The 26857-nt window shown below is 42.8% G+C and overlaps 1 protein-coding gene across 5 annotated transcripts in view; it reads right to left on the bottom strand.

Moving 5' to 3' along the window:
* The window catches only part of SAMD4A (sterile alpha motif domain containing 4A), a 202553-nt gene that overhangs the window by 173297 nt on the left and 2399 nt on the right, over positions 1-26857 (bottom strand). The gene's annotated exons all lie outside the window — the stretch shown is intronic.

Here is a 26857-nt window from a genome sequence, read left to right as displayed (position 1 = left end):
AGTTACTGGATGAACTTAATAAAGATCTTTTAGAAACAAACAGAAAAAAGAAGACAAAACCAGCAACAAAACCCTGCAAAATGTCTTCCAAAGATCCTAATTGCAGGTGTGGGGCATTTAATGTGAACCAATATTTCAGAAGTAGCTGCCTCACCAGACTGCCTTGGTTTATGACAGTGACACGCACACAGGAGGGCCTGGCAGAAACCAGGCATCTAACTGGCCTAAAAACAGAAAAGCAACATTTAGCTATAATTTAAAAAGAAGACAGTCCAGGACACGGCTCTGCTTCCTGGATTTTAAAATTGAAATTTGATCTGCCAAAAGGTTGTTATTACTCACTCCAATCCGGCAGTAGGAAATGATGCGGTACAAGATTTGGAGCAGAATTAAAAGCAGGATTAATGATCAAGGAGGTTGCAGGAATCCGTGTCTCTTCTCTCCAGCTCCAAGACTGCCAGGCCACCAATTCTCCCGAAGCTTCCATCTCAGAGAGAGAAATTCCAGCGTTTTAAGAAGAAAAGAATCACAGAGTTTAAGAGGATGTCCACTCAACTAATTAATCTGGAATCTGAGGAGTAATAGAAGGAGCAATACCAGAAAAACGTAGGAATAGTATAACTACTGATTACTAATGATATCAGCATATTTGTATGTTGCTTTGTAGTTTACAAAGTACTCTATATTTTCACCTACAGTATTATCTCATTTAATTCTTACACTAATACTATGAGTCAATTTTGGTATTTTTCCCACTGAGCAGATGAGAAGGTTAAGTCAAGGCAAGTGACCATCCAAGATCATACAGACAGAGAAACAGCTGGACCAGAATTAGAGCTCAGCTCTTCTAACTCGACATCTCTGATCACAGAGATTACGGCCCATTTCTCTTGATACAACCCAAGCAGTACAGTACTTTTTTAAAAAAATCTTCTCATACTGCAGAGAAAAACAATGTTTTTTCAAGTTCCACTCCTGGCTGTACCCTTTTCTAGCTGTATAATCTTAAGCATTTTAACCTTGTCTGTGCTTCCCTTTTCTCATTTATAATGAGAATAACAGACCCTGCCTTAGGGCCATTATGAAGACCAAACAGGGAAAGCCTTATTTAGCAGAGTGCCTGGCACACAGGGAGGGCCACATACACGCTGTCATCATCATCATCATCCTTGAAGCAAGGGTCAGCCAGCGTATGTTTGTTTGTTTAGTCTGTATCTTCCAAGTTTTTTACGGTTTGTGTGGATTTTACATGGATTACTTATATAATCCTTTAATTACTTTAAATATATTTAAAAATAACCGAGAGCAAGGACTTGAACAGATTCTGTACACCTCCCTTCCCCGCAGCATTATTCACAATGGCCAAAAGGTGGAAACAACCCAAATATCCACCAGCTATTGAGTGGATAAGCAAACTGTGGTCTGTACATACAATGGAATGTTATTCAGCCTTAAAAGGGAAGGAAATCCTGAGACCTGCGACAACATGGGTACATCCCGAAAATATTATGCTAAATAAAATGTCAGACACAAAAGGACAAATATTGTATGGTTCCACTGACATGAGGCGCCTAGAGTAGTCAAATTCATAGAGACAGAGTGAACGCTGGCTGCTGAGAGCTGCAGGAGGGGCAATGCAGAGCGCGCGTTTAATGCACACAGAGCTTCAGTTTGGGAAGGTGAAAAGAGTTCTAAGATGGATGGTGCTGACAACTGCACAAATTCGAATATACTTCATGCCACTAAACCGCACACTTAAAAATGGTTAACATGGTAAACTTTATGTTATATATATTCTGCCACAATTAAAAAAAAACAACTTAGAGCCAGACAAGCTTTAAGGACAGATGACTTCCGGGGCCATTCATTCAGGCCCCAGCTTGTATTCAGCCCTCACGAAGGAACAGAGCAGTTTGGAGAAAGGGGACCAAAGAGCGAAAAACCTCCTCTCCCCAGGCTAGAGTCTCCTCATCTCCCCGCTGGCTAAAGTCCCTTCGACCCACTTCAGCCTTTCTCTTTCTCTAGATGCTCCTGCGCTAAACTAAGGAATAAGCCGGGAACGTAGTCCATTCAGCTATGTTTGTTCTACAGGAAGAATTAAAAGTCTACAGGCAAACTTAGAGACGAAAGAAATCACACTGAACTGCACCTGTCCATGCAAAACCTTCTCCGCGTCAGTCTAACCAACAATCCAACTGCCTCCCCAGGAGTAGGATTAGTCTCCCTGTCTCTTTATCCCCTTTGTAGAGAAGTGTGTCTTCCAAGACGGAGCTCACTCTCTTTCGAGGATAAGTGTGACTCATCCGTCCTTCCTTCTCTGAAGTGCTTTGTTGAGGTCAGGGGTCACAAACTCCAATGTCTACGGGGATCAGGCAGAAGCAACGTGGGTTTGAGACCACAGTGGGCGGGTGGGGACTGAGGCAAAGGGAAGCGCTCCTGCCTGTCCAAAGGAGCACTCCTACCATGCGCAGCAGATTTTGCCCACATAGGAATGCATGTTCAGTGCTGCCAAAGTTTCCATTTGTCAAAAGAAGTAGGAAACTCAGATGGATTGATTGATTTATGTAGTGGTGAGGAAGATTGGCCCTGAGCTAACATCCGGCTTGATGAGTGATGCGTAGGGTCCACGTCCAGGATCCAAACTGGCGACCCCAGGCCACTGAAACGGACGGAGGGTGAGAACTTAACCACTATGCCACCCCGCCGGCCCCTGAAACTCAGATTTTGACGTGAACTTCCCCAAAGACAATACAGGTTGGGCTTTTGTTGTTTTTTTTTTTAAGAAAATGCTGTGTGAGCCAAACAAAACACTTCTGCATGGGGCCCCCTTTCACAACATCTGATTTGGAGTTTAGTCTGTAAGCAGTAAAACCCTAACAAACAAGGCCCTGAGTTAGCCCTTCAAATGCACACATGAATGCTATGAACAGGGAAGGACACTTTCCATAACGTGAAGATTCTCCCTCCTGGCTGGAATCCTCCATCTGCCCCCAGACCAGCTCTCCCCACTTCTCCCCTGCTCTGTGCCCAGGAGGCCATCTTTGTCAGACGGCATCTCTCGGCTCCTTGCTCTCTGGGGTTCATTTGGGTCATCCAATGGGATGGCCAGCAGGAAACCAAGGGGAGGAAAGAGAGAAAGGCTGGGATATTTATCCCCCTGGCTCTCACCCTTTTGGGCTGCTTTGGCAGTGACTGCAATCTCCCCCTGGAGGCACACCTCCCGTCAGGCGGACCTTTCCTACAGCTAAACCTCTTACAAGGTTCCAAGAGAGTCTCCCTTTCATTGTCTCCTTAGGACTAGTGGAGGAGATGGCTTTCTGCTGATGTGAACTTTAGGATGCTTTGCCAATTCTTGTTGATTTCCCTGACTCCTGCCTACATCTTTTATAGTAGTCCTTTTATTTCCTCCATTCTCCCTTTTGAAGGAGACATATCTTTCCTGCCAGGACGTGATTGATCCATCTTCCCCTGTCACATAGCATGGTCTAGTTCCGATACTAAAGAGACAAGATCGAGACCCCTCCTCCCAGACCCAGGAGTCTCATTCGAGGAGGAAAGAGCTGACCGAGGCCAGGCTACCTTGCTCTGTTTTCTCTAGGTTGAAAAGATACTATTTCTTGAAGCTTACATGAACTCTGATTTCTAATTCACAGTTCTGAATTACTAAAATCCTTAGATTAGCAGCCCCTCTCTGGAGCAGCTAACATGGAAGGCAAAAAAACAGTATCATCCCACTAAAAATGCAATTTGGAAATCATGTACGCTCCATGGGACAAAGATCTTTTTCTTCTATTTTCCCAAAATGCCCACATAAGACAGTTAACAATTTTTTAATAATTTTGAATGAGATGTGCCATTAAAATATGCTATATTGAAGCTTTTCCTCCCATTAAACACTTTTAGGTGCCCTGCTTAATCCAATTATCCAAATAGCCAAGTATCACACACTAAAAATCTATATTAAGAGTGACACTACACTTTCCCTCTGCTTCTCTTAAGACTGTTCCTTCACTCCTTGTACTGTACTTAGGAGTGTAAAGATTTTCATCAACGTTACTAGAGTTGTTAGTTGACCTAATCATTTATTAAAAAAACACATGTCTTTCTATTTGATATCTATATTTAGCACCAACTATGCACCTCTTTTGACCGTGGGGCTCTGAAGACATGAGGACCCTGACCTCAAGGAATTCAACATCTATGTTACTGTGTGCTTCTAAGACAATGAGATAATGCTGTAGTGGAGATGTCTTCCAACGTGAGAAGAACGTCAATGTGGGATCTGCTAAATCAGTTGCTGGAGCTAAAAAGGCTGGACACGAGAAGTGACCTTTGTGTTGAGACATGAAAGATGAGAGACACGTTGTCAGGTGAAAAAGACAAGGATATTCCAGACGGATGGGAAAGCATGTGCAAAACACCAAAGAGTGACAGGGGCAAGTTTTACAAGTTACATCTCTAATTCTGCGTATAGCTCATGGCACAGAGTAGGTGTTTTTAATGAATGAACCAAGTGGGATTTCACAGGCAAAAATTCTACTGTCTTCATTATTTAAACACCTGTTACAGCAACAATATAATTAATCATTCATGGTTGGCTCTAAACTGGAAATAGACCTTGTGAACTGCATTATTTGCAATGCTCCCAAAATTAAAAGAACAAGTCCTAATGTTAGCAATACATATTCCTGTCACTTAAATTCCAATCCAAAAATTAAGCTCCAACAAGTTGTTGATACGTTAGTATGGCTGAAACTAGTTTAAAATTTTAAATTCATTCATGATTTAGTCATCTTGTCATAGTGACTATTCTAACGTGTTTCAAGGGGGAAAAGTATAACCACCAATTAAATCTGATTCAGCAATAAAAATCTAACCTCTGAATAATATAAAAATTTGAGCTCTTACTCCTTCCTTTTCTTAAGCTTTCCCTTCTGCTATAGTTTTCCATACCTCACAGGTTCTGTCCTGTTGTTTGTATTTACCATCTTACCTCCAACCAGAAGCAATTGCATGTGGCCTCTATACTTCAAAGGTCTGAGCAGTCACTGATTACCTAATCAACTAGCATTTTAAAAAGCAGCATTTTTGTTCTGTATGTTATGTGGATAACACAAGCTAATAAAGGCGTAGAGAAAAATCAAGATGAGCACACACAGCACTGCTCACAAGGGTCATCCAGTGGGGACAGGTGTGGGTTATGGGAGACGTTTACTTTCTATATATCTATATGAAATTGTGAAAAATTACTTTTTTTGGTTTTTTTTACAGCAACTATATTTTACTATGCAATAGAAGAAACAAAGACATTTTCTTGGAGTAGGTAAGCGCGTGAGTCATCTTCCTGTATATGATCTGGTCTAGAAATCTCAGCAGATACCGCAGAAGAAATTCCATCAGGACCAGAGCAACAGCCATCCTTTCTTCATCTTCACAGGGAACCTGCAATCCCACCGCCCATCCAATTCTCCCCCACTTGCTCCTCCTCCCATGGCTCCCAATGGGCCAGGTCTAAGGAAACCATCTCTCTCCACTGCCTGAGAAAGTACTTCTTTAACAGAGAAGCTGTAGGGGGACCTCTCCATTTAAAGATGCTGGGTTTTAAAAAATGCCAAATATACTTGTTAAGATGTAAGTTTAAATCAGCCGGAGAAAACACTTACACATATTGGTTCAAATGCACCTTAGTTTAGATGGTCACTATTTCAGCCCTTAAAAGGGGACCATTTTTGGGTCAAAATTAAGCATTTGTAAAATAATTTCCCATTGGGCAAAGGTTATAATTTACCAGATATTGTTTCCCCTGAAACCATTTTCTTTCTCCTTCTTGTGCTTGCCCCTTAAATTATGCAGAAGTAAGTACCGTCCTCTTACATTGCTAGTTTTCATGCTTTTTTCCTCCAAAAATTGAAGGGAAAAACAGAACTTGTTATTGTAATTAATTTGAGACCCATTCTGGCTAATACAAGAATTACTTGATGGATGGAGAAAAGAAAAATTACAATAAAACCAGCCACAAATATAAAATAGCATAAAAATCCCAGAATACAAAACAAATAATAATCAGAGTTACTTAATCATGAAGAAATTAATTAGGTTTTCAGGAAGCAAGAATAATAATTATGACCAGAAGGACAAAAGTATTAGCATCTATAATTGTAGAAAACTAGAAATCATCTAAATTTTCAATAACAGAGAAATGGTTAAATAAATTATGTACAATCCAAACAATGGAATGGTATAAACCATTACAAACTACATATTCGGAATGGCAGGATACTGATAATTATTAAAGTTGAATGTTGGGTATCTAGGAGTTTATTATATTATTCTATTTTTTGTATGTGTAAAATTTTCCATAAAACATGTTTTATATAAGTATGTTTTCTAAGACTATTTAAAGATCTAGGAAAACACCCATGACATAACATTAAGCGCAATGTGGGGGGCGGAGGGGAAGCAAAATATAATCTACTAAAGCAGATGATTCTAATTTTGTTTAAAACACACATATACAGAAGACAGAAGAGCCTGGACAGAAAGGCTCTAAAATGACAGGCATGAGTGGCTCTGGGTGGCAGATCAATGAGGATTATTATGTTCTTCTTTTACTTTTCCATATTTAAAAATGTCTTAACAATGAACATATTTTACTTTTGTAATCAGCAAAAGGGAAGACAGGAGAGAATTCCTATTTGGCAAAGTAAAGAAGACAAGAGAGTGTAGCCCATGAGAGTGAGCTGGCTATACATCAAGCTTTCCTAGACGCAGCCTGGCCGGAAAAGAAGACCAAATCAAGCTGATCATCTGAAAGGCGCTTACAAGCTATCTAAGGCGGTAACTCAAACATAAGAAAGATAGTCAGCGCTTCCCGGCGACAGACCAGTATTGAATGCGGAGTGCTTACAACTGCAACTGGAGTTCAAAAAAAAAAAAGTCACAGAGTGGCGGTAGTGGGGGAATGATGAGCTCAGTAGGCTGCGTGGGGTGGGCTCTGCTGGATGGGTGGGGTTTACAGAGGAACCTGGAGGAGGAGGGGCAGTGTGAGTTTAACGCACTCATGGAGGAAAAGAAACGTGGGACAGAGAGCAAATCACTTTGAATGAAACAGGGTTCACACAGAAGAGTGGTGAGAAATATAGCTGCCAAGTTAGGTTAGAGTGAAGGGTTTCAATCTCATCAGACTCCATGCCCCTTTACAATCTTGTAATGGAAATCACAGATAATATACCCTAATCTATATACAATTCTAATAAATCAATGTTATGACTTAGCTGTGATACAAAGGAGAAAGAAAAGGAAAATAACTTGTAATGGTGTATTATATATTACAATATGTACATTCTCAGTGACGAGATCTCTAGAAGACACAATAAAATGGTCAGATCCTTGTCCCCTATTGCAACCACCAAGACTACAACAGCTACACATGCAGACTGATTCACCAATTATAAACCACAAGTCATGGTGACTTGTGGGAAGCAACCCTTGGTAAAGTTCCAAAGAAAACAAAACATACCCTTCCATCCATTTAAATTGTGCAAAAAATATTTTTGCTTATAGAGTTGGTTGTAGGCTTTGATAATTATCAGTAGGGTTTTTCACATCTCTGTTGACCGGTAGACATTTGAAAGCCGAGTGGAATGTGGGGTAATTCCCACAGTGGGTAACTGCCCCAAGCATTGCAAGACCTCTAGCATCATTGGCCCCCTGAGAACCACTGGGATAGAATCGGCATTTCTTGCTGGGGGCACCACTAGCATTCCGGGCAGGACAACTTCTCTCTGACACAACTGTCTCAAGTATGGCAGCATGTTGAGTATCTCTATCATCAGATGCCAAATCCAGGTTTGGTGATAACCAAAAAGCAGCCCTCATCCACCCACTTGGGCCCTACCACTCTGCCTTTGACAGACACTGACCGAGATCTTGGAAGGTTTCGATGACAAGTTACTGAAGCAACAAAGGGAAGGAGAAGGTCTGAGTAAGGAACTCTCATTCTTAAAGCTTTTCCATCCCTCTAGGATGCATCTCTTAGAGAACTAGAGTTCAGAATCATGCGATGGTTGAAGCAGAAAATGGAAACTACAATAAAAGTAGCTTTGAACACTTGGTAACATTTGATACCTCTCAAATCCTAAGGTGGCCTCTGGCTACTTCCAGAAGGAGCTAGCTGCTGCAAAACACGTAGCCTGGGAAATACAAAGCTCGAGTTGGCCACATTTGGGTTTTCGTGCCACTCCAGTGGGAAGGTCAACTTGGAGTGAGGCATGAAAACAACGCAACGTCACTCCTTAAACAGACTCAGCACAACTGACAGTGTGGCCAACACAGGGCTAGGAGAGAGAGGCGAGCGGAGGAGTCAAAGACACTTGTGAGAAAGAAAAAGGAAGATCAGGCTGCCAAATCAGTGTCTTCCCACCTTTTATAACCCAGGCCCTTTTAAGACAGACATTTTTAAGAAAACTCTGTCTCCTTAACCTGGTTTATTTTTCTTCATAGCACTTATCACCACCTACAGTGACAGCCACACCATAGGCATGGAAATATTCAGTGAATTAATTCATTCAACAAATCCTATTGCACGCCTGCCATATTCCACGTTCTGTTGCTGATGCCGGGGGTGGGGGAGGAGGAGTCTACAAATCTGACAACAGCCTTCTTTCACCGACCTTACATTCCAGTGGGGGGTTCAGATGACAAATACGTAAGGTAATATGTCATCCGGTGATGAACACCATGAATAAAATAAATCAGGGTAAGGTGGTCGGGAAGGCTTCTCTGAGGAGACGTATGAAGACCTGAAGTACGTGAAGAGGGAGCCAAACAGACATCTGGGGAAAGAGCAGTCCATCAGAGGAAACTCCTGCCTTATTTGAAAATTAAAGTTAAGATATCATGACCCAAACAAATCAAAGCAATGGACTTTGCTTTCAAATTAAGGAAGGGGCTATGTCACGTATACAACTGGATCTTCAACTTCTAACACAGCCTGTGCTCCTTCTTACAAAAAACGTAGTCCTGAATAGGCACGAAATAAAAATCAGTGAATGAATGAATGACACAAGCCCCCTTACTACCTCCTGGAAGGACATCGAGAATCACTGGCTCCAGCTGATGTTAATACCACGTGGCTTCCTGAATAATTTTGCTTACAGTTGAGTTTTGCTACTTACATTGGTAACATAAATTTGATGCAGAATGGGCCAGAAAAATATCAACATGGAAAGTCCAAGCAAAGTATCCATACCACATACGGCTATAAAATCCCGACACACTGGAATGAAAACATGAGGCTTTTTGACCAAGTAGGTGTCTATGAATGGAGAACCATCAGTCTGACAGGTCTATAGCAGTCACTGCTTCCATCCCCGTCTCCAGGCATTCCTGACAGATGAGTGTGTAAATGACTGTGTCTTTAGAAAATTTCAAACACAGCGAATCATTTGTCCCTTTTAACTCTTGTCCCACCTCTGATGTGTCTTAAGTTGGTATGAAATAGACCAACTCCAAAATGAGAACTTTCTAGGATAAAAGTACTAATTTGAGCTCTTTGACAAACTGTTCAGATAACACAAATACGCAAATGTCTTGATTCTTAATATATAAGTTGTATAAGTTTTAATAACTTAAAACTCCACTGAGAGGATTAAACTAAAACTGAGCAGTTATCTCTTCCTTCCTCCTAGAAAACGAAATGATACCACACAGAGGGAGAGAAAAAAAGCTTTTGATAGAAATATCACTTGCTCTCAAAAATCTTTTCCCTACTAATAGACTACATCAAAATTTAAAACTTCCAGACGTCAAATCACACTACACAAAAATGGAAAGAAAAAAACCACGTATGTGATACAGAGTGCTCATAAATTACTAAGGAAAAACAAATGCTCCAATGGAAAAGCAGACAGAAGAAAAGGATGAAAACTACAACTGGACCATAAATACCGGGAAAAGTCCATCAAAGAAATGCACCTAAAAATTATAAGAACCCATCAAACAAAGGTCTCTTTTGTTTGTGCTTAATAATACCATTGTAGAAAAGAGTGTACAAGAAGTAAATACTTAAACCTTCGCAGGAACAACATTGGCCCAAACTTTCAGAAGGACAACATGGTTAACATACGATATGCAAAATTTTAAGGATCTGTGGCCCAGAAATTGCACTTACAGGCATAGATCCCAAAGTAATAACGATATTTTAAAGGATATTTATCACAGCATTGCAAAAAACTGGAAATAAGCTAAATGACCAAGTATAAGAATTCGGTTTAATCAATTATGGCACAGCCGTACCATGAAATGACTGTATAGTCATTAAAAATACTGTTGTAAAAGACGTCATGGTGATACATTAAACTATTAATGACATATTAAGTTTAAAAAGGCAATTTAATATATTTTTCACATAAGAATATGTTCACATGATCCTAATGTTGTGTATTTGTGTAAAAAAATTTATTCATGTATTTATGGTAGGAAAAAAGACTCTAAATATATTCAATAAAATGAGAAATAGGATTATAGGTGTTATTTATGTGATTTTCTCTTTTTCCATTTTTCTACAGTAGAAATGTAATTCTTAAAAGAATGTTGTCTTTTTAAAAACTCTTCTACCTAATTGCCAGGACCTGATATGCACAACTTGATACATCTTTTCAGACACGGGAGAAAGTATATTTAATAAAATAGATTTCTCAGAAATAGCTTTCGTGTCAAATTCCATCTCATCCATTTAATGCTTCTACTTCTTTATGTTATAATCTTATCTAGAGTAAAGTTAGATTGGAACATTTATTTTAATCAGAAAACATGTTAACAATTGTGTTGCCAAGCAATTGGGTAAAGGGCAGTAACTGAAAGATCTTCTATTTCAAGCAATTAAATCATATCAAAAGTTAAATAATAACCCAAACATAATTATCTAGTTCATTCCATTGAAAAAATTTAACTTTGAGTGCCTACTATGTGCTAAGCACTATACTGATCACGAATTTGGCAGAGCCCTCTTCAATACTTTGGATCTGAGATAAAAGAAAATTCAAGGCTAAAGGGTTAATCTGAACAGTTGCCCCTAAACCTAAAGCCCAGGAGAACAACAGCTCCTCTGGTAAAAATTCCTCTGCGGCATCAAGAAGACCCTGGGTACTTTATCCCTCAGCTGCTATGTCTTATCTGTGAGCTCTCCAATTCCTGCACATGCAAGACACCTACCCTAAACCCAGACCTCAACCCCGAAACGCAATTTGCCAAAAATGAAGTCAGCCTGGCACATAATCACAATTCCAATGGTAAAATAATGCAATGCTTTATTTGAATCAAATTTCAGGGAAAGCAGGCCAACTAAAGCCACCTGTTACTTGCAGCTCAACAACAAAGTACTATAAATATTCATTCTTCACGAAATTGCTCAAAGGTCACTTGTAAAGGGAAGGTTATCAATGGGACAGCTGGCAATAGACTAGTTGTATTTAAAGTCCCTACACCTGCATTTTAAAAGGCACTGGGAATTGAGAACATTTGATGTACTATTACTCCACTGGTGGAGAACATTAATGGAAAATATACTAAGTGTATAATTCCGAAGAGCCTTACATTTGATGGTTTAACGGTGAACACCAAGATCATTTAAACTCAGAAAATACCATTTGCCTGAACAGGGTGAACATCTTTTCAAAAGGTTCACTGAGCAATACTAGTGTTACAAATAACTTCTTTAACCTGCTGTAGCGACAGCCTAGATTTTCAACAGCTGTCAAAATAGATTCCAGTATCCATTTTCCTCAAGTGTTTTAGAAGAAGATCTTAAAACCGTCAAGAGTGTCAGGATGTGGGTAACAGTATAAAATGGAACCCAGCTGACTCCACCAACTACAGAGAAATGAGAAAGCTCAAATCAGCTCAAAGAGAAAAGATCAACCAAAGGGAGAAGGACGAGGAGGGGATCATGTCCAAAAAAAGGGACAGTCCCAGCTCCACGCTCAGACTTGAGGGGTTTTATCTAACAGTAGGCTACAGAACAGAGTTCTGAAAAGCCACGTCCTTCATTTCCCACAGAAGAGGGGCACCTCTCCCTCTGCTGCTACCAGGGGCACTGCCATGTCTGGGCTAGGGAGCCAAGATCAACAAATAAAAATACAGGACCCCCAGTTAACTGTGAATTGCAGCTACACCACAAATAGTTTGTAGTGTAAGTGATATAAGTGTGTCCCATCATTCATGGTGTATCTGCAATTCAGTTAACTGGGCGTCCTGCATTTTATCTGGCAACCTACACGAGGGTGATAAACATATCCCTCCCTCCTGGAGCAGATGTTCCAGAGCAGGACATGGATAGCTAAAAAGGTAAACACTTTGAGGGCTGGCCTGGTGGTGCAGCAGTTAAGTTCACGTGTTCTGCCTCGGCGGCCCAGGTTCACCAGTTCAGATCCCGGGTGTGGACTTATGCACCGCTTGTCAAGCCATGGTGTGGCAGGCGTCCCACATATAAAGCAGAGGCAGATGAGCATGGATGTTAGCTTAGGGCCAATCTTCCTCAAAAAAAAAAAAAAAAAGGTAAACACTTTGAACTCTTTATTTTAAAAAATGTGTTCTCATATACATTTCACCAAGATTCACCAATTCTTAATCTTGTCACCTTACATATAACCATTTGAGAGTAAGTTGCAGATGTCATATCCCTCTCATCTCTAAAGACCAGCACGCATCTCCTAAGAATAAGGACATTTTTTGATGTGACCAAGGCATAACTATAGTATTAAGGAAATTTTAAATTGATATAATATTTTCCCCTATAGTGGATATAGTCCACACTTAAATTTCAGCAGGTGTCCCAATACTGTCCTTTATGGCAATTTTTTTTCCCCAATCCAGGGTGCAATCCAGAAGCCCATGTTGCATTTCGTTGTCATCTCTCTCTGGTCTCCTTTATTCTGGAACTGTTCCTCAGCTAAAACAGTAGCTGCAATCCAATGTGCTAGGTACTGAGCTGGTGGCGTGCAGAGGGGGCATGGGAGCACAGGGGACCGCAAAGCGCCTCCTTATTTGTCTTCACACCCACACATCTGCTCTATCCAAGGGCTGAACAACAGCTGACGAACACCTCGTCATGTTAACTCTGGTGGAATTCAACAAAAATACCCAAGCATTTCCTATTTTAACTCCGGGAAACTTTCTCTCTCTCAATGAGAATCGGGGAGAGTCTTAAAGAAAACCAGCAGCAGCAGCCATTCTTACCCAAACTACTCCTGTCTAAAATACTGTTAACTAAACACACAGGCACCGCTATTATTTCCATGTAAGCCACCAGCACCTTGATAGCAGAATCACACATGAGGTTCAAGTTTGACCTCACAGCTCACAATTTCAGTATTTTCACTATTCTCAGTTCACCTGCAAACACCACAATGATCCGGAAAATTTGCTAACACAGCTCATTTTACCACAAAAACAAAATGGGAGAATAGAGAAGTTTTGTTTAAAAGAAACAACAAACAAGAACAATGACAAGAAATTGTTCTCATTTTCTAACAAACACTTTTTCAAGGAAAGGTAAAGGTGGAAATAATATCAAAGAATAAAAAGCAAAGTGTAATTATTTTCTCGTTTAGCTGAGGTATACAGAAATACTCAAAAAAATACCCAATGAATGGTTTTAAGTTGGATAATAACTTTTATGAAGTTACCTCTTTAATAATAAAACTTCAAAAAAAACCGTAATTATCAAATTTTTAAAGAATCCAGATCTGCCAGTTCCCGTCTAGACTCCCTATGGCACACTTTCCCGGGCTCAGACTAGGCTATCTGCAGGCAGGGGCACCGTGGTCACAGCTCAGCATTTTATGTAACTTTCCCAAAAGAAATTCTTCAGCACTGACATCTGAGTCCTTCGTACTGGAAGTGAGTGCACTCAATGATCTAATCAATTAAAAGGAAAAAAGTGAACACAAGCTGAACTTTGCCAGGTTACAACTAGGCCAGCCTGCGGGGGCTCTGGGCCACACGGCCGCAAGTCCAGGCCCAGAGCAGCGGCGTTCATCACCAAAACCACCTGCGGATTTCAGCTCTTGCTAACAAGCAAAAGCTCTGAAAAAGGACCCACGGTTATCTTTTCTCAGACTTTTAAACACCCACATTCCTGAATTCTTTATCCCATTGTTTCCATTGGTCATTTGAGAATAACATCACCCCGTTTTTATATAACATGATGCAGCTTAGAAAGTACTTTAGGCATATGTGATCCCACTCCAGCTGGCGTTGTGTACTACGTGTTAGTGGCTTCAGTAATTAGGTCTTTGGAGTAGAAGCCTGGTAATAGCCCTGTGACTTTCATAGGGATAACTCCATTTCACAGATGAGGAAACTGAGGCTCACAGAGTGTAAATACCTTTTACAAGGTGACACACTTCTAAGTGATGATGCCAAGACCTCAACCCAGGTCTTCTATAAGGGACTGGAAAGTAACAGCATCTATTTCTCTCATCTGACTTTAGCACACCTCTTGGTAAGAGCACTAGGATTATCATCCCGTCCTGTCTTATTATTAAATCGTTATACTCTTAGGGTTTTCTCAGAACCGAGATATAAGCCTCTTGTGGACTAGGGCTATGGAGTCAAATTTCCTTGTATTCATTCATCCATTCTTTCAACGAAAACATAATGAGACCACCTATGTGCCAGGAACAATATTAGGTGCTAGAGGACAAAAGTGACTGAGTCACAGGCTCGTCTGGAAGGCAGCCAATGACGATGCCCTGTAGGTGGTGCCTTGTGACAATGCCCTGCCCTGTGACTGTCCCTGCAGGCCGCCCAGGAAGAGCTGCAGGTGCTCCATCACACCACTATGCAAATAAGCACCAGTTGGGAATTGCTTCACCAACCGAACACCAACCAACGGACTCCTTCCCACTGTCGTGGGGCGGTCACGAACAGGAGTCAGGGTAACTCCAGAGTGACTGAGTCAGATTCTGCATAAACCAAGAGTACATCACTGGAACTGTGATTAAATCATGCTAAATCAATGCCAGACCTGCCTACACTATACGCAATTTCAAAACAGGAGTGCTAATCATCTTTCAATAAACAAATCCAAGCTTTATTGTGAGTAAAGAAACAAAAAAGGGGTCTGGGGGTCTGGAAACAACTTCAAGGAGACAAGCCTGATGAATGCTGTCTGACAGTGGGGCACACAGAGCATCTCCCAAGCCCAGCACACACAGCCATTCACCGTGGTGACTGAGGAGCCAAGTCAGCCACGGGAGACTTGTGAAATACCAAGGTCTGGTCACAGGTGGTCGGGAAGCAACTGGGTGTTAACACCAGGCCTCCCCTACTAGCAGGTCCCCTTAGCCGACCTCGGTCCTCTCAACTCTTCAGCAGAGGGGCTGGGAGTAGATAAGGTCTCTTCTACCTCCTTAATTTTATGTTGCTAGAAAATGAAATAAGTGGAATTCACTCTTACACCAACTATAACATAGTTTTCCTAAACGAATATTCAGAAATGTTCCCCCCGCTTCACAAACAATGGGAGCACTTGTTTTAATTTACAGCCCTGAAGTCGGTGCTTTGCCCAATTCTAGATCCTAAGGAGGTCCTGACCCAGCTCATCAATCGCTAGTTTGTGGAAGTCAAGGATGCCATGAGCTATTAGATAACACACCCACGTTCTTTCCTCTTTGCAGCTGGCAGAGCCTGTTTCCTTCCCTGAGTCCTGCCCGTTCCTGCAGGGGTGGCAGAAGCCTCGGTTCCGTGAGTTTTCCTTACAGGAGGGGAAATGTTTGAACCAATGCCTTCTACTTAATTTAAAAAAAAAAAAATGCCAGTGGGGAAAAGAAGCCAAGCCATATCAAGCTACATAGGATTAAAATGTGACAGATCAGAGGGACATTAAAATGGACAGGCTTTTCAGAATTCTTCCAAGATCAAATTTATAACATGTTAGAATGAAGCATATTGCAACTACCATTGAGTGTCCTTAAGTACTTTTCTTTTAAACACTAAGGTTTTCATTTACCTAAGCTCTGGAAGAGATCTGCAGCATCCGCACAGTGGCAAGGATTCAACACGGGCTCTAGGATCAGAAAGACCTTGGCGACCTGAGCGCATTTCCAACTGCTCTCAACCTCAGTTTCCTCATCCGAAAAATGGACATAATATCTACTTTGTGGGATGTATGTAATTTAGAAGCCAGTCATTAAACACTTACTGTGTGCTAGACTCTGGGTTATAACAAACACATCATCTAATTATTGCGACATATTGCATTTAATTTTCACAACCATTAGTTCTGCATCTTTGTATCATTCATCTATTCAATAACTGGAGACAGCGGGTGTGTGTATGTGCAGCTATCTGCACAGTGCCTGACACATAGAAAGTGCTAAAAAAAAAAAAAAAAGGAAAAGAAAAAGAAAGAAAGAAAAGATAGCTATTACCAAACAAAGACTATCCTACGGTCACTTTGAGAACTATATGGAGAGAACAAAAAAAGATCTGGAGACATAGACCTCTGCTGATAAACGACTGACACACTCAGGGCTTATCACTGCTGTTGTGACCCCAAAGAAACAAGATTCAACTCAGTTCGTTACATTTTTTCTCAAGCGGCTCATCACCGTGGCCTAGCCTCTCCTCACTGCCTGCTTCAACAAAGAACAGAAAATCACTCTATAGGTGTATTTCTTAAACAAAAAGCCACAAATCTGTGGCCCAAACAGACTAAGAAGTACAGGGAGAATACACTGGAAATAATTTCAGGAAGACTTTTCAGAGCACCCTTACTCATTCACTCACTCATATTGTCACTCTCTTTCTCCTCTGCTCCCAACAGTTTTGTTTTCTTATCTTTATTCCTGATTCACAGAAGTCATAGAATCTTAAGGCTAGAAAGGACTTTGGAAGTCATCCAAGAGGTCACAGATTCTGTTCTAAAGACACATGCTGATCCCTCCAGGAGAGGCACATAGAGCAGTTCTCAAGTCAGACTGCTTGTTTCTTCCCTGATCAATGGAATAATGACAGTTCCCACCTCATCTCATAGGGCGTTTGGGATGAATAAATGAGGTAACATATGCAAAGAATTCAGTAAGATGCCTGGCACAAAGCAGGCACTCAATAAATAGGAGCCAGTCTCACTTAGAAGTATTATTCTGTGCCCCACACAATGCTAACTGCTTGTCCACCTCTGGTGAAACCTAAGCCACTGCTTCCAGAGTTGCCTACCCATTGTTTGGGAGCTCCAATCGCAACAAAGTTTGCCTTTACTTTGAGCTAAATGAACTGCCGCTTCCACATACTGTCCCTACATGGATACTGAACTGAATTCCTCAGTTCCAAGGAAGCAACGACAGTTGTCGTGTTCTCTGTTCATCATTTCCTCCAGCCTAAATGATCCCCCTGGTTCTCAAGCGCCCCACCACCTTCGTTCCTCTGGCCACATCCTGACTTGTCTGTCTCCCTCAAAGTGTATACCCGGACCTGCTCCCCAAACTCAAAGGACAGTGTGGCTGGCAGAGGAGACCTGCTCTGAATACAATATTATATATTGTATTATACATATAAGGTTTATTAAAGATTTAATGGTTTGGGGGCAACCACAAATGACATGATCCATACTAAGCTAGAAGCCAGAGGTCTGTTTCAAGCATGCTTCCGCTGGACCACGCCTCCTCTAGCTGAGGTTTAGGGGATGCAAACGCGCGGGCTATGCTTTTAGCGGTTTAATAATCATCTTGTTATAGTCAAATATTTTGCATCATGAGTCTGTCATCAAGCCCTCAGCTCTCCTCTCTTTCGGTTCATCCACAGACTTGGTAGCTGCACCTTCTCAGCCCGGCTCACAATGCAGCCCCTGCCCCGGCCACCGGCTTCAGGCGAGTATAACCTGACAGTACCCTGCCTCAGTTGTCCCACTTCTCCTTAGCTTTCTGCTGTGAGGCTTCTCTGACGCCATGGCCTGGGACACTGTGGGAAGGCTCGGCACCTGTGCATGTGCGAACCTGAAGTCAGGGACTTAGCACCCTGAGCAAGTGCTGACCAAGCCGAGAGGGGGGCCAGTGGATAAATGCCCACCGCATCTGCCCCTTCTGAAGCACAGCCCGCAAGGCTCCTCAGAGGGTCCCCTGGGACTGAGCCAGAGTTGCTCACAGCAGTGACCAGCTTGATAACGTAGGCTTGTGTTGCCTTTCCCTCCTTCTCTGTTTCTCTCCTCCCAGCTCCCTTTCCTATTCCCCGGGTCAGTGCTCAAAATAAGCTACGTGCACCCCAGCCCTTGCCGCAGGTTCTGCTTTCTCGGGGACCCCAAGCTAAGTCACACATCAACATGAACAATGATGTAGAACATGTGAGCCCCAAGGCACAACACCAAAGACCTCCCTTAAGGCTGACAGCGGCAGGAGCCAGGCCTGTCAGTCCCCGAAGCCACTCTAATGCCACACAATCAGTCTCTCTTGGCCCCCATGTCTCCATTTTATTCATCAGGAAATACGGGGCTTTGTCAAAGCCTGTGCTGAAACTTAGATATGAGACGCCTACCAGAATTCCTGTGATCTCTGTAAATTCTATTTCCCTTTCTTTCCCACTCCCCCATCAAAAAGGAAACAACTTGAGTTCTGCATGACCCATTCTTGCCATTCTTAGGAAAACCAGGCTGCTTCCTATTTCCTCATCCAAAGTCGCGAAAATCAACTTTTAAATACTCTTGTGGTGTCTTGCACAGGATCAGCGTTAACCTCACGGATCCCTATAAGGCACAGAATCCTTTCACCCTCTTCTTTCTTTTTCAAACTGAGACAAAGTTATTTATCGAGGCTTCTGATGATTCTCCATTCCTTTACACTCTTCAGAAATTCAAAAGTGGTTCAGCATCGTCATTTTAGTCATGCATTTAAATCACATACTTGGTGCACATACTCACACAGAAACGTATACAATGAAAGACAATGTTCTCTATGTATTTATGCTGCACACACACTTGAATTCTACTGACATATCAGGACAAGCTGCTTCAGAAATTCCAATGTTGAGCTTTATGGGCGTGTGCTGGGGAAGCAGGAAGAGATCGCACCCAACCAGTCTCTGGAATTAACATTCCTGCCCTTTCTAGCTCAACTTTACAGTCCACAGCATCAGCAGAAAAGCAATCTTTCCTGGATCCTCATTTTCCACGTGACACTGACCATTAGAACGCCTGGAAATGCCAGCAGGGGCACGTCCAAAAATCTCGGGAAGACGCTGCCACAGAGCCCAGCTCCGCCGCCCTCAAGCCCAGAGGCAGCTGGGGCTGTGAGAGACAGTTCGAATGTCTCTGAGCCTGGGGAAGTCACAGAGAGTTTCAAACTGCTCTCCTTGGAGAGTTAGTGTTGGGGGGGTGGAGATGGGGTGGGGGGCACCATCCACTCCCCATAAGCTTTCATGTAAGTTTTCATCTGCAAACAAAAATCTTCTGATACACATCCGCGAAACCTGAAAGCCAAGGTACCAACCACCTCTAAACCACCCTCCACCTCCAACAGTCTGTGACCTTTCTACTTGCAGTCTGGTCCACAGACCTGCAGCAGCAGCAGCACCTTGGGGGTGATAGGAAACGCAGGAGCTCTGCCCTGCCCCAGAGACCCCTCACCAAGAAATTTCAGCTGAATAAGACTCCCAAGTGATTTGTATGCACATCAAATGTTGAAAACTGGTCTGAGATACTTTTATATTTTCCTATAAGTGTTTAAGATGTTTCTTCGTAACACTAGTTCTAATCAAAGTAACACACAGAAGTCTTCTACTGGGAAGAACCAAGAGAATGATTACTAAGTCTCATCATTTTATGGACCATTCTAGGGATAAAAGTATTGGGTGAGCAGATGTTTTGTTTCCTATCTTTAAGTATGCTAGAAATCAGAAGTGTTTGGGTTTCTCCTTCTTCCATTCAAGACATCATTCCTGACGGACAACATGCATTATGTTCACCTCTCTCTGATGCACTCAGACGCAGCCTTCAAAGGCCCAGGAGGCTGCCCCTTTACATGGGCCCTGCAGAGTCCCCCATTGTGTGGTTTCCTTCAGGAAGCTCACATTAAAGGGACTAAAAAGGCAAGAATCTCGTGAGTCCTAAAGCACGTGTTTCAAATGACCCACGTAGGTTCACTTCTTCCATTCATTACTTCCTGGACTTCCCAACCTACCCTGTCCTCTCGCTTCCCTCAACTCCAGTACTGTTCACTCATCAGAACCAGAACCTTCAGCAATTGCTGACGGTCTAATTACTATACAGTCACGTACTGAGTAACAACGTTTCGGTCAACGACCGACCAAGTATACCACAGTGGTCCCATAAGATCAGGACCATACAGCCTGGTGTGTAATGGTCTATACCATCCAGGTTTGTGTAAGTGCACGCTATAATGTTCGCACAACGACAAAATCACGCAAGGACACATTTCTCAAAACATATCCCCATAGTTAAGCGACACGACTCTACAGATAGGTAATAGATAGATAGAGGTGTTTGTTTTACCTCCATCACTCAAGTGTAAGCTCCTTGAGAGGAAACATTACACCTACTTCACCTGGTGACACGGCACCCAGCTCTCCGCTGCAGTACTTGGTGAATTAACAGGTACTGAGGAACGTGGTCCCACAGTTTCTAACTGGATACCCTTTGCCAGGTAACTTTGACGGTATTATTCATTGTGTAAAAGAAAACACTGAATCATGTGCTTGATTTTTTTTCCTAGTAAACCAAGACAAAGAAAACTGTATTAAAATGTTGATACACAGAGTGGGAATAAAAGCCTAGAACTAGCTTATGAGGCCCAAGGAGTGACATGCTCCTACGTAAAAGCAGGCTCGTTCCTCCAAACTCCAAGCCAGCTCTCGGGGGGCAGGCTTCAGAGCAAGGCCCAGGCCCTGACTGGCTAACTGAGAGAAAGCTTGGCTCCTGCTCTGAAATTTCTGCTTTCCGAGGGAGATTCCCGCCTCAGGCGGCTCCACAGGAGCAAAGAGCAGCTCAGAGGAGACTCCTGACTCTGCATCTTAATCTATGTGAATTGGATGAACGCAGTATGGCCTTGGAAGGAAGGATGAGGAGGGATGGAAAGGAAGGAACAGGCTAAAAACTCAAAGTAGCAATTATATTTTAAAAAGAAAAAAGATTTATATGAGCACCACATCTTCCCTAGCAAATGATTTACACTCAGGGAGGAAAACCTCCCAACTTCTCAGGTCAACGAGGAGTGGTATTTTCTCTCGTCTGCTGTTGTCAGTTCTCTTCAGAAGGATGAGAAGGATCCTACACTTCCGCAGGATGCACGGGAGCTTGCCGTTACTTCTCAGCCCTTCCGAGCCTCATCTCACCCTCCTTGGTTTGTTTAAACATAAACAAGCCCACTTGACAGCTGTCGAGTGTGTCTGCCTTTTACCTGCTTTCATGGGACCTGTTTATAACACCTACTCAGAGGCTGAAGGCCGTGAGCACCCAAGCTAAGCAACCAAACCCACCTTATTCCTAGCAAAGAGCACCAGCGTCTATGACCCGCTACCCGTCCTCCCAGAACCACCCGAAGAAAATTACATCACCTACGGGAAACGTGCTTCAGACATAAAGCTCCTGTATATTTCATTCGACAAGATCATTTCTTCTTTTCACATGCACCAAATGAAGGAAAAAAAGTGTTGACAAGTTATTTGGGGAAACTGGGTCAGTGCCACATTTTCTTAGGACCCAACCTAACAGACAGTAGAACAAAAAGCCAAATGTAGCAGGTGCAGCAAAGTAGACACAGATCTTTTCAGGCTTCCAAGTCATCTCCAATCTCTTCTTGATAATCCTTTAGATAAAAAGATTTCATATCATTTAGGAAAACACTATTTGTATAAATTCCCTATTAATCAGAGGCAAATTCAAACCTGGTGGATAGAATAGGTCCTCACTGGATTATTAAGAAGTAGCTTCTGGACAATAACGAGGTTTTATTAGCTCCATTTTACAGATGACAAAACTGAGGCTCAGAAATTAACTGACTGGCCCAATCTGACTGATTTCAAAATCTGTACTCTAGGGGCGGGCCCTGTGGCCGAGTGGTTGCATTTGTGCACTCCATGTCGGCAGCCCAGGGTTTTGCTGGTTCAGATCCTGAGCACAGACCTAGCACCACTCATAAGCCATGCTGAGGCAGCGTCCCACACAGCACAACCAGAGGGACCTACAACTATGTACCAGGGGCGGGGGGGGGGGGGGGGGGGGGGGGGGGGGTCGGGGAGAAGAAGAAATAAAAAACAAAGATTGGAAATCTATACTCTAAAAATCCTCTATGACATATACCCTCTCATGGATGTAAATAAATGGTCACCTGGACAATACCTTCTTTTCCTCTCTTTCTCAATCCTCTTTTCTCCCCTATATAGCAATGCTGACAGCAACAAAGCTGCCCTGAGCTGATGATGACACCAGGTGGCCAAAATGGAAACTGTCTGAACCAAACTGCCTGACCTCCTATTTTTGCTTCTCAGAGGAGCATGCATATATTGGAAAGCTCTTTCCCCAAAGCATACAAACACACACAACTTTCATCTTCCCCCCGCTTCTTTTTGGTGAGGAAGAGTGGCCCTGAGCTAACATCTGGGCCCATCTTCCTCTATTTTGTATGTGGGACGCTGCTACAGCATGGCTTGATAAGCAGTGTAGGTCTGCGCCGGGGATCCAAACCTGTGAACCTGGCCGCCGAAGTGGAGCATGCTGAACACAGGGCTGGCCCCATACCTTTCATCTTTTAATTCCTTTCCCAAAAGTCTTATTGGGTTTTCTATCACCTCTGCAGGATTAAGTCCAAATGCCTTAGCTGGCCAAGTCCTGCAGACCCATAGCTTCTGTTTCAACTTATGCCTCTTAGAGCTCAACATTCTACACTCTTCCCGCCACTCTGAACTCACTATTTCCTGCACACAACTAGGCCTTCCCAGAGGCAACATTTTTATAAATGCTATCCTGTCTGCTTAGAAAATGTCTTCATGCCTGCTCTCTACAATCCTTTTTACATATTGAACCAACTCCTACTCATCCTTCAAAACTCAACTCGAAACATATCTCCTCTTCAGTGAAGTCCTCCCTGACTCCCCCAGGCAATTAGCTGCTAGGTTCACAGTGCTCCTGGAACCCCTCCTCCGACCCTTCTTTCCCCCATATCTATGCTTCAGTACCTATGATATTGTATTAGTCATTTACCCAACACTGAGTATCTATGAACCAGACACTGGAACATAAGAAGTTACCTTTGTTTTCCCACTGCCTAACACAGGGCCAGGAAAATAGCAGGCAGTCAGAGAACGTACGTTGAATGAATAAATGAAAGAAAGAACTACAAACAAGATCTTAGCCAGTATCATCAGGAAAACCTCTATCCTTCTGCTTTCCTTTCACGCCATTTGTGATCTAAAAAAGCATCTCGGGGTATAGCACACCTACACTATGGAAACCTAAAGACCATAACAATCACAGAACCAAAATCCTTACCCTCCGATGAGAATAAATACGCCCACAAGTCTTTTTCAATTTCCACAATTAGTTTTGTGTCAAGCACCACCATTTCCAATAATCCTTTCTCTTGTATTTAATTATAAGTAAAGCAACAAACTTTCTGTCCTTTATTTACTACAAACATATGCAATTTCCCCACAGAATACACACTGTTTTGTGAGTTAATAAGTCTTTGTGGATTCACTTGCAAATCTCCACTTATTACACTGTTTCCATTGGAAAATATATTTCAAGTCCACATGACAAACATCATAAATAAACAATGCCACACAACCTATTTTTCTTTGGGGAACTGCAGGTAAAGTCAGTGGGTTCCATTTTTGCCATTTTTAAGTATTACATGACCTGCAAGCCCTAGAAACAGTCATCGACAAACTGAGACTGGCCCCAAGTCTCAACGTTAACCTGGGCTGTGGCTGAAGGGCACCTATCTAAGGTTACGAAGGTTCTGGAAACCAGCCTCCACTTAGAGAGCTGGTCATGACCAAACCTGGAGGGAAACACACACACGATAAATCCACAGGGACTGACTCAACTGTCTTCTCTGGATTTCAGATGACCATGAACCTGGGGCAAAGGATGAACCAGTGACCCACCAGGTTCTCAATAAATGCTAAATTCAAGAGAGTGAAAAGAAAGAATGTCAGAAAGTATCAAATACATCCCATGGATCTGAAAGAAACCACGTTTAATGTGAAGAATTCTCTCTCCATCTAAAGTTAGTACCGGAGAAAACAGAGCCACGTTCATACTAATACTAATTATATTTTTTATTATACTGAGATCAAGCTCCAGATACGAATTTGGTTCCCATTTACCAAGATTTAAAATCTCTCAACACCAGAAGAAATACGTGTGTTAGTTTAATTGGTGATGACAAAATAAAGGAGACACGCTGATCTGGATGTGGGCAACCTCAGCAGCCAGCGAGCGTCACCCCACACAGCCCAGGTTTCCGAGGCAGCGGGGCTTCACACCAGAACAGCTGTGGCGGTCAGTGATCTCGAGGTCAACATTTCCAAAGTCTATGGCATCTTTCCTTCTCTTTGCAAAGAGCATATTTAAAACCGTATAATTCAGGGCAGTTCACTCTCATTGATGGTAAACAGCCGTCATTGCTTTATGTTGTTATAAAGTAACACCTGTGGGCTCAACTGAGGGTTCCTACCCTAACGTTTCCAAACCCTCATGGGTTTTACTCCCAATTCTTCTGTCTAAAGTCACGATTTTTCTGTCTCCCTGGTTGTCAAGCCGTCATCGGTGACTTTTCACTACTGGTTACAGCAGCCCCTCACCCCATTCTGAATGTGCCCTTCCTCATATGCTGTGGATTATTTTTAAAACTAAAAATATGTTAGGATTGTTGTCTGCAATAAGAGTGAGTATGTTCTGAGAGCCGGTCTGAAGTGTTCTCCCAGACTTTACGCCACCTATTCAGGTTGCTGAGTGGGCATTTCCGCCCCTTTCCTGGTTCTCGGCTTAGGTTCCAGACACACAGGAGAGCAGCGCTGCAGGCTCAGGCAGGCTCGGACGCCTTGAGCTCTTTAGGATCCCCATACGGCAGAAGGAAACCAAACCATCACACGACCTCACTAATGAATTTCTGTCCTGGCCACACAACAAAACAAGCGCAAAGGTTTCCAAGGAAGCAAATGTCCAGGTTGAAAGACTGAAACGGTCTGTACCTTTCTTTCACAGTGGTTCTGGATTTCGAACATCTACAGCATTTAGCAGCACGAACGGGTAGGTATCTTACGCAAGTAAGAAAATTTTGGGGGGGAAAAAATTACCAAATGACTTTTAAAAACATACAGAAGTGCGGTTTTTTTCTTGATTTACTAAATTACAAGATCTTTAAAGTAAACAACGTGTTTTTAACACCATACATTTAATTTCTTCACTTACTAAACTGCTGCCATATTGGGAAAAGTCTTCTCCTTTACTCACAGTGAAAAAACGCTGCTCTAACATTTGAGTAACCTAAAGATTAGTCATCATTATTTTAAACAATCCCTACAAGCGCTGAAGGCAAGCATTCGACATAAACTACTGTACTTAAGTCCTGTGCATTCTATAAAATGCAAACATTTATATAAACCTTGTTTGTCAAACCCGAGAAAGCAAAATGAAGCAGGTGAACCAGGCTACGCCGTCACATTAAGGACGGAAGTAAGAAGGTGGACCATCGGTCATCCCAGTTACGCTTCCGCACTCTTATGAAAGAGGCTGGCCCTTCAGCTATAAAGGAAGAAATGAAGGCAAAGGGCCCTTTAAGTAAGGAAGTGAGCTGTCAGGCTCCAACTGACTCCCCGTGGGCCTGTGGGATTCCCTCAGCACCGCCTTCCATACTTGGCAGCACAGGATCCTCTGGGTGCAGTCCTGTCTGGTCAGGAAAAGGACTGCGAGGATTTCCAGCGGTCACTTCCAGCCAATGATGCTATATATGGGAACATCCCATCCTAGTGTTTTCAGCATCATGAGCACCACTCCAGGGAGAAGTGAGCAGGCCAGCTTTCCTCTCGCTGCCCTCATGGCACACTCACTTCGTGTCTCCAGGCCCTGCTGCCCTGGACTGGACCTTGCCATCAAACACCAGGGCAGACCTCTGCTGAGCCTTGCAGGCTGGCGGCTCTACCAGGAAACAGCTGGAGGGGCCCGGGCGATCTTTTCTCTGCGTAAACGCTGGGGGCTCTGTTCACCCTCCCGCTGCAGCACGAAATAAGAATTTCCCCCATCCAAAATTACAACCAACAGACCCTCCCCCCAGCCCCCATCCTCATCCCACCCCCTGCAACCCCAGGACATTCTCTCAGTCTGTCACCAGCCATGCTGGCCAATAGCAAACTGCTGAACCTTTCGCGTATGTTACCTTTCTACACTAGTCGACGTGTCTGTAAACGCTAGCAGGGTAATATGAAACAATTCTGTTACATTCAGTGAAGTTTCCTAACAAAAAGCATGAAGGACCCCCATTCCTGCCTGCTCTCTAGGACACCCTTTCTACAAGATGCATATCAACACGAATCACGTCGTGACAGACAAGGACAACCACGGAGTCTCGGAACCGCAAATACCCCTTCAGTAGTCTGTAGCGTCACCTACATATTATTCTAAAACTGGATTATCCGTGGGGAAAAACGAATAATAGATGGATTTTCATGTATTCTTCCCACAGCCTAATCAAAGCTTGGCTTCTGAAAGGCAGTCCTGGGCTGCTTCACGTGTAGCTGAAATTCAGAGAGGCACGATGCCCAAATGAAGAAAAAGCAAAAGCCCAGAAAAATCCAGACTCTACGTGACCTGACTGACTTATTCCCCAGGAAACTGCATGAGAGA

The sequence above is a fragment of the Equus quagga genome, chromosome 20 (genome assembly GCF_021613505.1).
Source record: "Equus quagga isolate Etosha38 chromosome 20, UCLA_HA_Equagga_1.0, whole genome shotgun sequence".
Classification (NCBI taxonomy): Eukaryota; Metazoa; Chordata; class Mammalia; order Perissodactyla; family Equidae; genus Equus; species Equus quagga.
This window is presented reverse-complemented; position numbering and strand designations above follow the sequence as displayed.